This window comes from Schistocerca piceifrons, chromosome 6, assembly GCF_021461385.2.
Source record: "Schistocerca piceifrons isolate TAMUIC-IGC-003096 chromosome 6, iqSchPice1.1, whole genome shotgun sequence".
NCBI lineage: Eukaryota > Metazoa > Arthropoda > Insecta > Orthoptera > Acrididae > Schistocerca > Schistocerca piceifrons.
In genome coordinates this window covers 261,888,600-261,907,236 of record NC_060143.1, presented here as the reverse complement: position 1 = coordinate 261,907,236, position 18,637 = coordinate 261,888,600, and the positions used below count along the sequence as shown (strand labels likewise).

General features: G+C 39.3%; 1 protein-coding gene across 1 annotated transcript in view; it reads left to right on the top strand.

The window, feature by feature from the left end:
* Positions 1 to 18,637, top strand: part of LOC124802517 (excitatory amino acid transporter 2) — a 294,422-nt gene that overhangs the window by 230,293 nt on the left and 45,492 nt on the right. The gene's annotated exons all lie outside the window — the stretch shown is intronic.

The following is an 18,637-nucleotide window of genomic DNA, read 5'->3' as shown; positions in this document are numbered from 1 at the left end:
GTTGTGTATTTTAAAGCTGAGTTAGGATCCTTAGTTACTATGCTTGACAACTTTTTAACCTCCCATTAAAGCCATTGAAAAATTATTTATTTAGCTTAAAAACAATAGTGGACCCAGTACTGATCTGTTACTTTGTTCTCCCATTCTGAGGTTATTTGTTAATGAGACCCTCTACTTTCTGATATGAAGGAAAGAGTCTGCTGTGCAACAGGGATGACCGTTAATGCTGTAGCACTCTGGTTTCCCTGTAAAAATTTTTTGATTCACACAGTCAAAGGCTTTGGCAAGATCATTAACCATACTAACAAGATATATTCTCTTTTTAGCTCTGGCATCTCTTCTTTTACGAGGTCCTTTATTGAATTCTTAGTGGAGAATCCTTTGAAAAAGCCAAACTGAGCCTGGTTTAAAAGTTGTTCTCACTTGCATGAGTCAGTATTTTATCATAGACCAATTTCCCAAAATTTTTGAAAAGAATGGAAGCAGTGAAGTAAGTTTGTAACACTATCAGTGCGACCCACGCGACTTTTTTGAGCACATTATGAACATACCTGTCAGAAATTTCAACAAAAAATCAGCCTGGCAACTGATCTAGTGCCTGAAGGTAGGCAGACCACACCCAAGAGTGTGGAAGGTGTTGCCTAACCCTCACACACTAGAGCAGTCAACAGGTTGAAACGGTGTTGAAATTTCTGACAGGTACATTTGTAAAGTACTAAATAGAATTGATAGAGTGGCACCAAGAGTGATGTCGAACTGGGGCAGCAGACAGAGACCATTTGCCATTTTATTCATGCACATGTTAATGTGGACAGGAGGGTGGAAAACAGGAGAGTTGAAAAAGTATCCTTTACTGTTTCTGGATCATGTTCAAATGTCATTGAATCATTTTGAATGGTCCCTTGTGATTCCAACCTATATACAAGAGCAAAAATTGGGGTTGTGCTTCAATCCACACATTTAATGGGGATGCAGCCCCAGAATGTCCTTAAAAAAGGGTTGAACATCAGAGGGTGTCAGCAGTGTCAAAGGATGTCCAGAACATCTTCCTGCATTGAAATGTACCGCAAGCTGCTGTTTTCAGGTGTAAAATGGATGGGAATCAATGAACCAGGAAAAGGGGTGTTTTCATTGACACTTTTTACACCACCCACTGAGAGCTTTTCATGTAGATTCTAAGTGGCAGTGTGCCTGAAATGTTTTCCTTGGCCACCCATAAGAAAACAGAGTGGTTTTAATGCTAGGTGTCATGGTTCTGACCACCATCACAGAGATGTCAAAAGAAGGGGTGAAGTGTAGGTAAGAGAGACTGCGATGACCTCATGATGTGACATGTCAATGATGATGATGGGCAAAATTGTGTGAAATTTGTTGCCAATAACAAACTATTAAGTCACCGAATAGCTTATATGAACTTCTGAGCTGTGGCCTTTATTACACCTATGGACACCTACTTGTTTGAATTTTCACCAAGCGCGAAGGTGATGTTGCAGGGCGCTATGTTTTTGCACCAATACAGAGGAAGGCTGTAGGCACCTTTGAGCCAAATTTCAAACTTATGCATGACAATTGGAGGCAAATATAAGGTTTCAAAAAATGGGCCTTTAATTTTGTTGCACAGTGTAGTTATTGCTGGTGACACTAATGTAAGCTTTCTGTAAAGTGTTTTCTTCAGTGCAAAATTAAAGCACATGCTTTCTTCTCTGCTTCAGCTTGCATCTACCCATCACACAGTAAACAGTCACACTTTCACAGGTATATTTGCAATAAAAACCCCAAATAGAGCAATTTCTACCATTAAAACATTTGTATCTGGCACATCTGCCTGTGACTTAATTTTCAAGATGTACTCCCCAGATGTCCAAGAAAGAAAGCACAACTGAATGCATAGAGAGACTTTAGGCACATCAAGGTATCTGAACTTACAATGGAGATCTGAAAGCAGTTTGGGAAATGGCTTCCAGTCCATTCCCAGACATAAACAACAAACTTCATGGACTTATAACCAAAATTACTTGAAAATATGACATACAAGTATGTGCTCACTGAAAGACTGCAAAAGTGAGAAGGAAATCTGTTCCTTGGCTAATGGATGAACTGAAACATCTCATAAAACTCAGAAATACTGCACATCAGGTATGTCCTACCACTGAAAAATAATACTTTTTTCATGCAGCAGAGTGTAACACTTCACAGGGCACATGGTTTCAGTGAGTTATAAATTTAGGATGTTTCACCAAAGAAAATGTTTCCTCAAAAACTAACTACACAGTTATCACAACTGGTATGAAAACTACATTGAATAATAAACCTTGGCAAAATACAGCATGAATAATGATTTAGCAGTTTTAAATATTCATGGTATCTGAATTGAACAGGAAACAGAAAAAAGTATTTGAAGAGTGGAATTATAACAAGTGGAGTTATAACACTGCACTATATTTAACACTATCCCACTCAATGAACTAAAGCAGTACTTCACTTTGACAACCACAGCTGAACTGTAAACTAAACAGACTTATTGACTGACAGTAGGACATTGGCTGTCACCTTAAAAGTGCATGGAAATGAATGCTTGATGCCTAGAGGCAACAGAGAAATAACTGAGTCATCCACTATTTAACAAAATCAACATTGCCACCAATGTTCTTCTGTCACAAACTTCAACATAATCTCAAGCAACATATGAAAGTTCTGTGACTTCATGTGGTCTCTCTGACATAATGTGGCCAATGAAATAAAGTACAAAATGAAATAATCTACTGAAACCTGCTGAATCATGACAATAAAGGAAGTTGTTGAAAACTTGGGAGTGAATAAGACCTACTGATAATTTAACAGGGATAAATGACAGTAGCCATGAAAAATTCTGTTTTAAGAATGTTGCTGGCAGTAACATCAAAAATCTGTGTGAATCAGATCAGTATCTGCTGGACACAGTGGCATTGTAGACCAAATTATAAAGCTCATTGAAACTTCCTGGCAGATTAAAACTGTGTGCCGGACCAAGATTCGAACTCGGGACCTTTGCCTTTCTCGGGCAAGTGCTCTACCAACTGAGCTACCCAAGCATGACTCACACCCCGTCCTCACAGCTTTACTTCTGCCAGTACCTCGCCTCCTACCTTCCAAACTTAACAGAAGCTCTCCTGTAAAACTTGCAGAACCAGCAGTGCTGGTACTTACAATAGGCCAAAACTTATGCCACAAAATTAATGTATAAAGAAAAGATTGTAGGACCTAATACTGAAACCAAGGGTATGTCTGAAGCAAACTGTCTCCATTGTGACTGTGTTCTCAACATGATACACTGTATGCTGATGACCTCTAGTTATAGCTAAGTGTTAAGCCAATCAACTTGAAGTCAGTTCTCAAGGAAGGAAGGAAGATTGGGTTTAATGTCCTGCTGATATCGAGGTCATCAGAGATGGAGCACAAGATCGGATTGTATTAGGGACAGGGAAGGAAATTGGCTGTGCCCTTTCACAGTCATCCCAGCATTCACCTAGAGTGATTTAGGAAAATTACAGAAAACCTAAATCTGGATGTCTGGATGTGGATTGAACTGGCCTCCTCCCTAAGATGAGTCCAGTGTGCTAACTACTGTGCCTCATCACTTGGTGACAATTATCAAGAATTTCAATGCTGACCTAGGCAAAGACTATAAGCTTAAACCCCATCCACCAAAAAACCACAAGAGGTCCTTGTTAGCTATTCTGTTCTCACATGTGAAAATATCGAGAATCTGTACAATCTTTAATCCTAAATGAGATGAATACAATTTCCTCAGCAAAGAGACTTAGAGTAACACTAGATCATTCCACATGGGAAAAATATATCTAAAAACAAAGATGATGTGACTTACCAAACGAAAGCACTGGCATGTCGATAGACACACAAACAAACATAAACATACACACAAAATTCAAGCTTTTGCAACCAACAGTTGCTTCGTCAGGAAAGAGGGAAGGAGAGGGAAAGACGAAAGAATGTGGGTTTTAAGGGAGAGGGTAAGGAGTCATTCCAATCCCGGGAGCGGAAAGACTTAAGGGGAAAAAAAGCACGCACACACACGCGCGCGCGCGCACACACACACACACACACACACACACACACACACACACACAGGAAGTGGCTCTGGTAATATGCTTCTGTACCAGGTCGGGAGGGTTGTTGCGGGATGCGAAAGCTGTTTTCAGGTTGTTGCTGTAATGGTTCATGGATTCAGGACTGGAGCAGATTCGTTTGCCATGAAGACCTAGGCTCTTGGGACGGGACTGTTTGAAATGGAATGTGTGGCAGCTGTCATAATGGAGGTACTGTTGCTTGTTGGTGGGTTTGATGTGGACTGACATGTGAAGCTGGCCATGGGACAGATGGAGGTCAACGTCAAGGAAAGTGGCATGGGGTTTGGAGTAGGACCAGGTGAATCTGATGGAACCAAAGGAGTTGAGGTTGGAGCAGAAATTCTGGAGTTCTTCTTCACAGTGAATCCAGATCATGAAGATGTCATCAATAAATCTGTACCAAACTGTGGGTTGGCAGGCCTTGGTAATCAAGAAGACTTCCTCTAAGTGACCCATAAATAGGTTGGTGTACGAGGGGGCCATCCTGGTACCCATAGCTGTTCCCTTTAATTGTTGGTATGTCTGGCCTTTGAAAGTGAAGAAGTTGTGAGTCAGGATGAAGCTGGCTAAGGTAATGAGGAAAGAGGTTTTAGGTAGGGTGGCAGGTGATCGGCGTGAAAGGAAGTGCTCCATCGCACGCGAGCCCTGGACGTGTGGAATATTTCTGTATAAGGAAGTGGCATCAATGGTTACAGGGACGGTTTCTGGGGGTAACAGATTGGGTAAGGATTCCAGGCGTTCAAGAAAGACATACCAACAATTAAAGGGAACAGCCATGGGTACCAGGATGGCCCCCTCGTACGCCAACCTATTTATGGGTCACTTAGAGGAAGTCTTCTTGATTACCAAGGCCTGCCAACCCACAGTTTGGTACAGATTTATTGATGACATCTTCATGATCTGGACTCACTGTGAAGAAGAACTCCAGAATTTCTGCTCCAACCTCAACTCCTTTGGCTCCATCAGATTCACCTGGTCCTACTCCAAATCCCATGCCACTTTCCTTGACGTTGACCTCAATCTGTCCTACAGCCAGCTTCACACATCCGTCCACATCAAACCCACCAACAAGCCACAGTACCTCCATTATGACAGCTGCCACCCATTCCATATCAAACGGTCCCTTTCCTACAGCCTAGGCCTTCGTGGCAAACGAATCTGCTCCAGTCCTGAATCCATGAACCATTACAGCAACAACCTGAAACCAGCTTTCGCATCCTGCAACTACCCTCCCGACCTGGTACAGAAGCAAATAACCAGAGCCACTTCCTCATCCCATCAAGCCCAGAACCTCTCACAGAAGAACCCCAGATGTGCCCCATTTGTGACAGGATACTTTCCGGGACTGGATCAGACTCTGAATGTGGCTCTCCAGCAGGGATACGACTTCCTCAAATCCTTCCCCGAAATGAGATCCATCCTTCATGAAATCCTCCCCACTCCACCAAGAGTGTCTTTCCACCATCCACCTAACATTCGTAACCTCTTGGTTAATCCCTATGAAATCCCCAAACCACGTTCCCTACCCTCCGGCTTCCACCCTTGTAACCGCCCCAGTGTAAAACCTGTCCCATGCACCCTCCCACCACCACCTACTCCAGTCCTGTAACCCGGAAGGTGTACACGATCAAAGGCAGAGCCACGTGTGAAAGCACCCACGTGATTTACCAACTGACCTGCCTACACTGTGACGCTTTCTATGTGGTAATGACCAGCAACAAACTGTCCATTCGCTTGAATGGACACAGGCAGACAGTGTTTGTTGGTAATGAGGATCACCCTGTGGCTAAACATGCCTTGGTGCATGGCCAGCATATCTTGGCACAGTGTTACACCGTCCGGGTTATCTGGATACGTCCCACTAACACCAACCTGTCAGAACTCCGGAGATGGGAACTTGCCCTTCAGTATATCCTCTCTTCTCGTAATCCGCCAGGCCTCAACCTCCGCTAATTTCAAGTTGCCACTGCTCATACCTCACCTGTCTTTCAACAACATCTTTGCCTCTTTATTTCCGCCTCAACTGACATCTCTGTCCAAACTCTTTGACTTTACAAATGTCTGCTTGTGTCTGTGTATGTGTGGATGGATATGTGTGTGTGTGCGAGTGTATACCTGTGCTTTTTTCCCCCCTAAGGTAAGTCTTTCCGCTCCCAGGATTGGAATTACTCCTTACCCTCTCCCTTAAAACCCACATCCTTTCGTCTTTCCCTCTCCTTCCCTCTTTCCTGACGAAGCAACCGTTGGTTGCGAAAGCTAGAATTTTGTGTGTATATTTGTGTTTGTTTGTGTGTCTTCACAACAAACTGTTGCCTCATCAGGAAAGAGGGAAGGAGAGGGAAAGACGAAAGGAAGTAGGTTTCAAGGGTGGGGGTAAGGAGTCATTCCAATCCCGGGAGTGGACAGACTTACCTTAGGGGGAAAAAAGGACAGGTATACACTCGCGCGCACACACACACACACACACACACACACACACACACACACACACACACACACAAGCAGACACATATATATATATATATATATATATATATATATATATATATATATATATATATATACAAAGATGAGGTGACTTACCGAACAAAAACGCTGGCAGGTCGATAGACACACAACCTGCCAGCGTTTTTGTTCGGTAAGTCACCTCATCTTTGTATTTATATATAATTTTTCCCACGTGGAATGTTTCCTTCCATTATATATATATATACACTATAACAACTCTTTTCTGTTAATCTGTACTTGCACAGAAGCTTGCTTTCTCATTGTCAATTACAGTAGTGTTTTCTGGTCTTTCTTCCGAAAGTTCACAGCACTCGAAGTGGTGATCAACTTCTGCATATGATGTGTGTGTTACGTTTCTACTTGTTGATCATATTCACCATATTATGCATAACTCTTCTGCTATATGCGAACAAGTGCAGAGATTTCCATACACTCTGTCCCTACTACTGTCTCATCAAATTTTACAAAACAACATTCATTCTGTCCTGCTGCATCAAAAACTGCTTTCTCAAAGTCCTTTTTAGTGGCAGAGACCTGTCTGTGGAATGAGTACCCTCTTATATAAGAAAACTAAATATTCTTTCTAGTTTCAATAGACAGTTAATGAGGTATACCCTAAGCCAACAATAATGGCTTTATGTGCCTTTTATTCCATTAGAACTAAGTGCTTTTCTTTCCAAATAGTTGTTTATTTTCTGAAGCCATTAGCTGTCACAGTCTCACTAAATTCCTTTTAGAACTCACTATGTCAGGAGATATCAATTTTGTACATCTATAAAAAAAAACTTTGTTTAAAATTATAACATAAAATGAACAGATACAAAAATCTGCTTACAAAGTGACAGCTGGAGAATACATGCATAAAAGATAAGGATATGTGCAGAATGGTTGCTCGGAAAGGATGATGGTAAAGGAGTGGAAATGTATAGGAAATGGGGAAAGTTATAGTAAAGCCACCCAAACGTTGGGTCAAGGAGACTGGATAAAATGTGAAGGAAAAGACTGGTTGTTGGTGTCTGCACTGGATGAGATTTGCTAATATCAGAGCATAATGGTGGAAGATAGGGTAATAAGCAAGACACAGATTACTGAAAAAAATATCATTAGTATGTCAATAAAAGAGGAAAGCTAAGTGCATTATACATGGACAAATGATGGGGACACACAAAAATGGACAAAACAAAAAATTAAAGACATAGAAAACAATAGCGAGTGAAAAAAAGGAATAGTTGAAACTTACTGGCACACAGTTGTAATCCACCAGGAAGTTTCATATCAGTGCACACTCCACTACAAAGTGAAAATTAATTCTGGGAAAGGAAGAGTTACTGAAAAGAAATGCTGAGACCACAGAAATTAATGTAAATATTGGTTGGCTGGCTTGGTGGAGAGAGCCAAGCACATGTAAGAGCCAGTTCCCATCAGCAAAGTTCTGAGAAACTGGTGTCAGGAGAGAGATTCAGATCTCATATGTGATGAAAGGTCATGACTGTCATGTTGCAGAGGATGCTCTGCAACAAAACGCTATTCTAGGTGTACATCTACCCCTCAAAGGTAAAGCAGTTCTTCATAACACATAATGGACCTGGCCTCATTTCAGGGCATGATTTTAGAAAGGCACAGCTTTGATGAAGTACTTGATTAATAGATTCAAGACCAGGATAGTAACAAGTGACAAGAGGTGTACTCCTAAGTTGTTTTTTGGAGGGATCAGTAGTACTAGGATTGGATGTTATTATTCAGAAAATCTGTTTTTGAGCTAGGCTGATGCGATAACTGTATACAGTAAAGGATAAGATGAGAATGCTCAGAGACTGCTATAAAGTCTGCATCTCAATAAATATGTTTTCTTCAAATGTCAAAGCTGTATTGAAATATGAAAAGCATAGCAACTGTCAAAATGTAAGTACTAGTGTTGTCTGTAGGTTCAATAGAAAGTTTAACTGCCCTTGGTGAGGATTCAATTAACATTGAGGAAAGTGGCTTGAGATTTGGAATAGGACCATGAAAAATTTAAATGGTAGAGTGGATTTAGATTTTCCAAAAAATTTTAATGGGTCATAGATTCACTATCAGTCCATATGGCAAAACTGTCATTAATGTATCTCAACAAAACCAGGGGCTGATGGCTTAAGAGTTCTCGGCAAGCCTCCTCCAAGTTACCCATGAAAAGGTTGGCCAAGGAGGGAACCATCCTAGTTCCCCTGGCCATACCCCTGACCTGTTTTTATATTTGTTTGTATTTTCTAGATCATCTGAGAGCTGTGCCCTTCCCACTACCACCACACACCTTACTTTTCACAACTGATGCCACTTCCCTCTACACCAACATTCCACATGTGCATGGTTTATCTACTGCTGACTATTACCTCAACCAACACCCACCTGATTCCACTATTGACCTTCATCAACTTTACACTTACAAACTACTACTTTGCCTGTAGGTGCATCTATATAAATAGATCAGGGGTATGGCCATGGGAACCATGATGGCTCCTTCCTTGACCAACCTTTTCATGCGTCACTCTGAGGGGCTTGCCTCTATTTCAAAGCCATCAGCCCAGGTTTGGTTTAGATACACTGATGACAAGTTTGCCACATATAATCATGGTGAGAGTGTGATCTGTTGAAATTTTTGTAATCCCTAAATCCATTCTCCAGATTAAATTTCACATGGTCCTTTTCCAAATTTCATGCCACTTTCCTTGATGTTAACACTCTGCCATCCAGGGACACCACAGTGGTGGTGTGCACGAAATAGCGGTCAACAGCCAGCAAAACCACAGTGGTGTCATGAGCATAGTATCGCGCAGTGGCCGGCACCAGCACTTTAGTATCTTTTGCATTCTGTTGGTGCTTTGTTTACATAACAATAAGTTACACACATAAACAAGTTTTTTGCTTTTATAAATACTTGTTCCCTTTCATCGTGGCAGACGAAAAAGACAATACGATTATTTACAATGAATGCACAGAGCAAAACTTGGAGGTTGCCACTACATCACATACGTCTCATCATGATCTGGTTGACAGACATTCCAGTCACATAAGGCAACACCAACTAATAGGCCTACGTATTTCTGAAATGAAGAAACTGCCTTGCACGTTCCAAAAACAAAAAAAAGAACAACAAACTTAATGTGCAAGTCTTGTGGAGTTGCATTACATCTTGGAGACTGTCTTGCTGCATGTCATATGAAAGATAAATACTAAGTACCAAAGACAATGCAAATAAACAAATATATGAAACAAACAAATTTTGTATTTAGTTATGTATGTATATCTTCAAAATTTCATTAAAGTAGGGGAACAACGTTGAGAACTTTTGAAAACTAATATGAGATTAGTAAAACATAACAATTCATAATCTCCCAATGATGTCAAGAATGGCTGCTGACAAGCCACGTAATTCGAATTAGCGCTGCTGGTGCCAAGAAAATAAATTTTTATGAGACATGCGGATGGCAAAGTATTAATTGCATTCTCACCAAGGGTCAGTGACACTTCCTGTTCACATTAAAACTACTAACAACAGCACCACTTACATTTTGACAGTTGCTATACTTTTCATGTGAAAGGTTTCCTCCCATACAAAAAGTCCTAGTCAGGCCCTAAGCATCTTCTGCACTCATTTCACTACCCTATGGCTCCTACCTCTGTGACCATTGCCACAGTACAACTTGCCCTATGCACCATCATACCACCAACTATACCAGTTCTGTGCCTGGCAAAATATATACTATCACTCTGCCATCTGTGAAATGACACATGTCAAGTACCAGATGTAAATGGTGTTGGATCTTCTGTGTTCGTATGACCACCACTAATTTATCATTTAGGATGAATGTACATAGACAGAGGGTGTATACTGTAAACACACAGTGTCCTGTTGCAGAACATGCTCTACATGAGTCATGACCCCAGTGCCCGTTTCACCACACATGAGGTGTGAATTTAACTCCTGATGTCAGTTTCTCAGAGCTTTGCAGATTGGAACTGGCATTGCAATGTGTGCTTGGTTCTCACCGCCCATCTGGTTTAAATTTACATTAATTTCTATGGTCTCAGCATGTCTTTTCAATAACTGTTTCTTCTCTTTGCTTACTTTAATTTTCTAGGTCTTTCGTTTTCCAGCCTGCCTATTTTTACCTGCCTGCACTAGGGATGGGGAAAACTAAATGGTTAAAATGGCTATTGGTATTTTAGTTCTGAATACCTGGTACTTTTCAGTATTTATTTGGTCTCAGTTATAGCAGGTTTTTTCCACTTTTTTCCCCTAATAACCAGGCAATAAAAGTGGCATATCAATTTACCACAGCAGCGCTAAAACTTTTGGTTTTCAAATAAAACTTATTTTAAAAATAAAAATAAAACATTTTATTTATAAAATTTTAATTGCTTTGAAATATTGGGTTATTATAGAAACTGTAAAAAGGATTCAGTACTGTTTTAATAACAACACCTGCAATTCGAAACTAGCAAGAAACACATGTCATAAGGATCTGTACAGCATTTCAGGGAGAGTAATTTATCTATTGCCATGCAATGTGACCTATAATATGTTAAGCACATACGTGCAGTATGCAAGACTTGTCCCCACCTGGTCTACATGGTACACTCTTGTTGTCACCATCAGACATCATTTCTATCGTAATATGGCTTGGTCCCTAGTCCGGAAGCATTTTATAAAGTGTGGTAGCAGTGAAGTACTACACTTCATTCACATTAAAAGATTAAAAATAAGAGGAGGCACAACAAATATGCAACATCACATAATGAGAAAACATCAACTATGTTCCTTAGCAGAAAAGGTAAATTTGATGGCATATCTATAATTTGACGCATCTTCATAGCTGAGGTCATTAACACATGCTAGTGGGGTGGTGCTCAACTCACAGATAAGCTATTTCAATTCCTTATGGCGAATAAAAGTTTCACTGCAAGTATTTGGCTTGCAAGGGGAGGAGTAGAGATTGCATAAAGTTGTTTTCTTTTTTAATTTAGTGACTTTTGGGGGTGTGCTCATGCAACCATTTCAAGAATGGAATGTTATTTAGGATGATAGGAATGTAATGACAACACAAAACCCAGTCCCAAAGCAGAGAGATTTTCCATTCCGGCTGGGAGGCGAACCTGGCCCTCTTAGTTAGCAATCTACCACACTGACCGCAACTACTGAGGTGGACACTATGTAATTAATCTTATGAGTGAAAGTAGGCTAAAAGACCAGTTCCTAAATCTGTTACGTAGTTTCAACCTGCTTCCACACATACACACACCCACAAGAATAACAAATAATACAGTCAGTCTTATTGATAATATATTTTCAAATGTAGGACACACAGAAGTTGAATTAACAAATACTGATTTGTATATCTAAAAACAAAGATGATGTGACTTACCAAACGAAAGTGCTGGCAGGTCGATATACACACAAACAAACACAAACATACACACAAAATTCAAGCTTTCGCAACAAACGGTTGCTTCATCAGGAAAGAGGGAAGGAGAGGGAAAGACGAAAGGATGTGGGTTTTAAGGGAGAGGGTAAGGAGTCATTCCAATCCCAGGAGCCCTTAGGGGCAAAAAAGGACAGGTATACACTCGCATACACACACACATATCCATCCACACAAGCAGACATTTGTAAAGGCAAAGAGTTTGGGCAGATTTGGGATTATCAAACCACAATGCTCTTGTCCTCAAAATTCCTTCAAGGCCACTGAAAGAGAAAAAAAACACACTTAATGTATAAAAGAAATTTTTCTACAGAAAGCTGTGTAGAAGTCATAAATATGCTAACTAATGAGGCTTGGGCAGAAGTACTATCCTTAACAAATACAAATGATGCATATAACATATTTTTTTCCATTTTCATGGGATATTTTGAAATGTGTTTTCCAAAAAAGCTGTCAAAAATCAGGTCACATGGCAATACAAAGCCAAGTTCTTGGATCACAGCTGGCATCAAAACTTCCTGTGGAAGTTTTGATGCCCACAATTCATAGAATATGTCAGGAATTACAAGAGGGTATAGAGAAAAGTAATTGCTAAAGCAAAATTCATGAGTGATGATAGTTTTATAAGATAGTCTGAAAACAAATCAAAAGCCGTATGGGGTATTGTGAAGACTGAAACAGGGAAGAGTTGTAAAAACCAGGACATTAGCCTCAAAAATTTTAAAAATGTGAATATTAATAAACAAGATTTGCCAAATTGTATTAACAATTATTTCATAAAGGCAACAACTTGATTAAGCTTAAAATTTACAAACAAAGAAAAACCTGAATATCCAAAAACAGCTTGTAGGATGAGGGAAGAGCCAACAAATGAGGGTGAAGTGTTGAAAGTGATACAAAGCTTGAAACCCAAAATGTCAGCTGGCATAGATGAGGTGCCTGTGTCAATCATAACAAGGACACCACCACAAATCGCAAAGCCCTTTGCACACATAGCCAATTTATCATTCAGTGAAGGAGCTTTCCAGGAAGGCTGAAAATTTCAAAAGTGAAGCCATTATTTAAACACGGCGACAAGTATAAGGTAAAAAACTATTGCCCAATATCTCTCCTCCCAGCATTTTCAAAAATATTAGAAAAACTGATGAAGCACCGAATCAACAAATATCTAAATGACCATAATTTACCAAACAGAAATCAGCATGGCTTCCAAGCACGTAAAAATACCAAAAGAGCAGTAATGTGCTACACTGAATAAATAATCAAAAATCTAGAAAAAGATTATAGTGTAGTAGGAGTAAATTTAGACCTCTCCAAAACTTTTGACACTGTGAACCAGGACATTCTCTTAGAAAAATTGGAAGCGTGGAGTATACATGGGATAGGAAAAGAATGGTTTGAATCATACCTAATAAACAGAACACAGGTTATAGGACTGACATCAACTTACTCCAACCACAAAATAAATTCAGTATCAGAAGCAAAAAAAATGTAGAAATAGGAGTACCACAAGGCAGCATCCTAGGGCCCATATTGTTTCTTGTCTATATAAATGATTTTCACACGTCAGATGTTGCAGCCAAAGCAATAATATTTGCAGATGATACTAGTGTGATAATAAGTGCACCAAAGCAATTGCTACCAACAACTGCTGATAAAGTACTAAATTACATCCACTCTTGGTTCAATGCAAACAGTTTGAGATTGAATGTAAATAAAACAAATAATATGCAGTTTGGGAAAAGATGTCAAAATGTAAATCTCGATCTGGTGTGGGGTGACAAAGCCTTAGACAGAGTGACATCCACAAAATTGCTGGAGATTCATGTGGATGAAAACTTAAATGTTAATTACCACGTAATAAAACTTGCACAGAAACTTAATTCAGCCTGTTTTGCCCTCAGAATTACTGCAAATGTTTGTACCTCACAGGGTGCCACAATGGCATATTTTGGCTGTTTTCAGTCTCTTGCCACATAGGGAATAATATTTTGGGGTTCCACAACAGGGCGCCTAAAACAAATTTTTTTGTTGCAGAAGAGGGCCATCCGAATAATAACTCACAGCCATCCACAGACATACTGCAAACCCATATTCAAAAAGCTTAGAATACTTACTATACCATCATTATACATATACAAATGTGTATTGTATGTCAGGACCCACATTGCACTTTTTCAGACAAATGCCGACTTTCATAACTACAATACCCATAATAGCGCAGCACTCCATACTCAGCGAAGAGAAAGAACGAATACACAAAGGCATGTGAGCCATATCAGTGCAAAACTGTACAACGCACTGCCAGTCAACATCAGGCAGTTAGAAGATGATAACAAAAGTAAAACAGAATTTAAAAAATTTCTAGTAGAACAATGTTTTTATTCTGTAAATGACTATGTCGGTCAATAAATTTTTTCTGATGATATTTATAAAGGCAAAATGGAAAATACCTATCTGTACCTAATCATTCATTACATAACATACTTAAAGGACAGCTGTTGTGTGATGTAAATATAGACTTAAGCAGTGTTGTGTATATAAGGACTTGCCGTTTAGGGAGGACAAAACTAAAGCCTTATGAAAAACAGACTATGCATTTAAAATAACAAGCAGGGATGTATATAGGCTATATTAATTTCATTGTATTAATATTAACTTCATTGTATTATTTTGTTTTGAACTTTGTTACATATATATTGTTTGTGTCACATTCCTTTGAAATGGCTTACATGTACCCTTGACAACATCCATACAATATTTATTGTCAACGGATAGAGAAATAAAATAAATAAATAAATAAAGTTCATGATCACCAGTCCTTGCATCAATATACTTGATCAAATTCCAAAGCTCTCCACAGTGTCTCTGAGTTCAGATATAAATTTCCTACAGACTGAAAAGCTTGTGTCCACAAATAAACACTGTTTTAGAAAGCATCACCCATCTGCAACTCAGCTTGCTCTTTTCTCATATGATATACTATGAAATATGTATGAAGAGCAACAGGCAGATTCCACATTCCTAGGTTTCCAAAGGTAGTAAAGGAGTTTTGCTATTTGGGGAGCAAAATAACTGATGATGGTCGAAGTAGTGAGGATATAAAATGTAGACTGGCAATGGCAAGGAAAGCATTTCTGAAGAGAAATTTGTTAACATCAAGTATAGATTTAAGTGTCAGGAAGTCGTTTCTGAAAGTATTTGTATGGAGTGTAGCCATGTATGGAAGTGAAACATGGACGATAAGTATTTTGGACAAGAAGAGAATAGAATCTTTCGAAATGAGGTGCTACAGAAGAATGCTGAAGATTAGATGGGTAGATCACATAACTAATGAGGAAGTGTTGAATAGGAGAAATTTGTGGCGCAGCTTGACTAGAAGAAGGGATCGGTTGGTAGGACATGTTCTGAGGCATCAAGGGATCACCAGTTTAGTATTGGAGGGCAGTGTGGAGGGTAAAAATCGTAGGGGGAGACCAAGAGATGAATACACTAAGCAGATTCATAAGGATGTAGGTTGCAGTAGATACTGGGAGATGAAGAGGCTTGCACAGCATAGGGTAGCATGGAGAGCTGCATCAAACCAGTCTCAGGACTGATGACCACACCAACAACAACAGGTTTCCAAAAAGCATTCAACACAATACACCACTGCAGACTGTTAATGAAGGTTTGAGCATATGGAAAAGATTCTGAGATTTGTGAGTGGCTCAAAGAATTCTTAAATAAGAGTACCCGGTACATTGTCCTCAATGGCAAGTGTTCATCAGAGACAAGAGTATTGTCAGGAGTGCCCCAGAGAAGCGGAACCACTTTTATTTTTCCATATACGTACATGATCTGGTGGACAGGATGGACAGCAATTTGCAGTTGTTTACTGATGATGCCATGGTGTAAGAGAAAGTGTCAAAGATGAGTGACTGTAGAGTGATGTAAGGAGACTTAACCAAAATTTCAAGTTGGTCTGATGAATAGCAGATAGCTCTAAATATATAAAAAAGTAAGTTAAGACAGAAGAATAGGAAAACAAACCCATAATGTTCAGATGCAACGTAATAGTGACCTACTTGACACAGTTACGTCAGTTAAATATCTGGGCATAACATTGCAGAATGATATCAAATGGAACAAGCATGTGAGGACTGCAGTAGGGAAGGCAAATGGTCAACTTTAGTTTATTGGGAGAATTACAGGAAAGTCTGGTTCATCTGTAAAGGAGACCACATATGGGATACTGGTGTGACCTATTCTTGAGTACAGCTTGAGCGTTTGGGTCCAATACCAGGTCAGATTTAACAAAGGTATCAAAATAATTCATATAATTCATAGGAGGGCAGCTAGATTTGTTACCAGTAGGTTCTAACAACACAGTGTGTTACAGAGATGCTTCAGGAACTAAAATGAGAATCCCTGGAGGAAAGGCAACATTCCTTTTGAGGAATGCTATTGAGAAAATTTAGAGAAGTGACATATGAAGCTGACTGCAGAACGATCCTACCAACATACATTTTGTGTAAGGACCATGAAGATAAGATATGATAAATTTGGCTATTACGGGAGGGGGAGAGCGGGGGGGGGGGGGGGGCTGTGGCATGTAGTTGGCCTTTTTCCCTCATTCTATTTGCAGTTGGAACAGGAAAGAAAATGACTAGTAATTGTGGTACAAGGTGCCCTCCACCATGCACTATATGGTTGCTTGAAGAGTATAGATGTAGCTGTAGAAGTGAGGGCATGTAACACTGTTGAATTTGATCTGTCCGTCCAATCAAGACGTTAAACTCGGTGGCCCACTTTGTGCTATTTGCGAGGAGTAGGCTACATGTTGGCAGCAGATTTCACTCTCTCCCTTCCTTTTATCCACAATAACACAAACACCCCATTACACTATAAAGACACATATCACTGTCATCTGCATGACACAGATACATACTTAACACATCATAACAGATCAGAGGAACGCAAAACAAACAATCTCTACTAGTACACTGCCATGAGCGGTAATGCAAAAGATTCCAGTATCTGCTCCCCTACACTCATATCCTGAGTATGGGACAATTTATCACTACCTATAATTTGATGTGCTATAAACTTGGGATAATAACTGAGCCCTTAATTTTGTGATTCCTTCAGGGTGAAAAATTGATACCATCCAAAAGTGACAGTGCAGGAAAATCACCAGCTTGTGATCTGCTCTTGCTGCCACCACACCCACCTACTTCACATTTGCCATCTATGCTGGAGACACCAAGACTGATTTCTGCCACAGCCTCAACACCACATTGATTGAGATCATTAGAATTTTTCAATCTTTGTATGAAGTCTATGTTTATTACTAGAAGTCATAGGAATAAAAAAAACAAAGATTGGTTATTTCATAATACAGTTATTTTAAGCAGTTTTAACAGTCAGATTCAACTGCAGATGATCAGGACTGACATAATCAAAAACCAATTGTTTCAGTGATAACTACTGTCCCTTGCCTCTACTCACTTGTGTACAATGTGTAAAAAACATAGCTTGTTGCTCTTACAGACTCTTGCACCATGTTTTTCAGTAATCTTTGCCTTGCTTGGCACCCTATCTTCCACTTTCTCAAATCTTGTCCAGTGCAAACACAATTAATCAATCTTCCTTCTAATCCCATCCACTGAGTTTCCCATGACCTGTGGTTCTTGAAAAATTTTTCATAACTCTCCCCATTTCCTAAACCTTGCCAGCCTTTTTCCTTAATCTCTCTTCCCACAGTAGCACTCTCAATGAGAATAGAACACCCGGTGCAATACCAACTGATAGTTACTATCTAAATTCAACTAGTTTTCATGAAACAAATGTTATCCCTATAATAAAGGGTTTATCTGACCATTATGGTCCAATTGCTGCAATAAAACTTCCCTATTGATCACATTTACCTAAAAAATGGAGAGAATCTCACAGAATGGTAAGATCTAACTCAGTTACTCTGCTGATCAATTTGTCATAAACTGTCTTGCCTTAAAGTCCAAAGACACAGTTACTTGTTTTTACTTAATCACTAGACTTTTAACAAATGTACCATCCTAGTGGAAAACAATAAGTAAGATAAAATGTCAGATGTCCTTCATATTTATGAGAAACTGGAGCAAAAATCTCTTGTACTGATCTGCTAAAACATTTATGCACATTTGGTAAGTTTCTGGAACATGATAAGATACATGCAAATTTAAAGGAGAAATTTTATCAACAATGATTTTATTTCACAAGAGAAACCATGAAATATTTTGTGGCCCTTGCCTATCAAATAGGGACACAGCTTTTGTCTCCATTAATAGCCACAGCTATGGCTTATGCTGAGTTACAGGATAACAGTACATTTATCATTAAATGAATTATGTAAAAGACATCAGATGGTCAACTGGTAAGTAAATGAAAAAGAATTTATTGCAAGAATATAGGGCTATATTTATAAATTACTTTCTTCATTACACACAGATAAAACCATATTCATTTGAAAAGTCACATATAACTGTAGGATGGAGGTGGTACTGAGAAAATCGTGTACTTTAA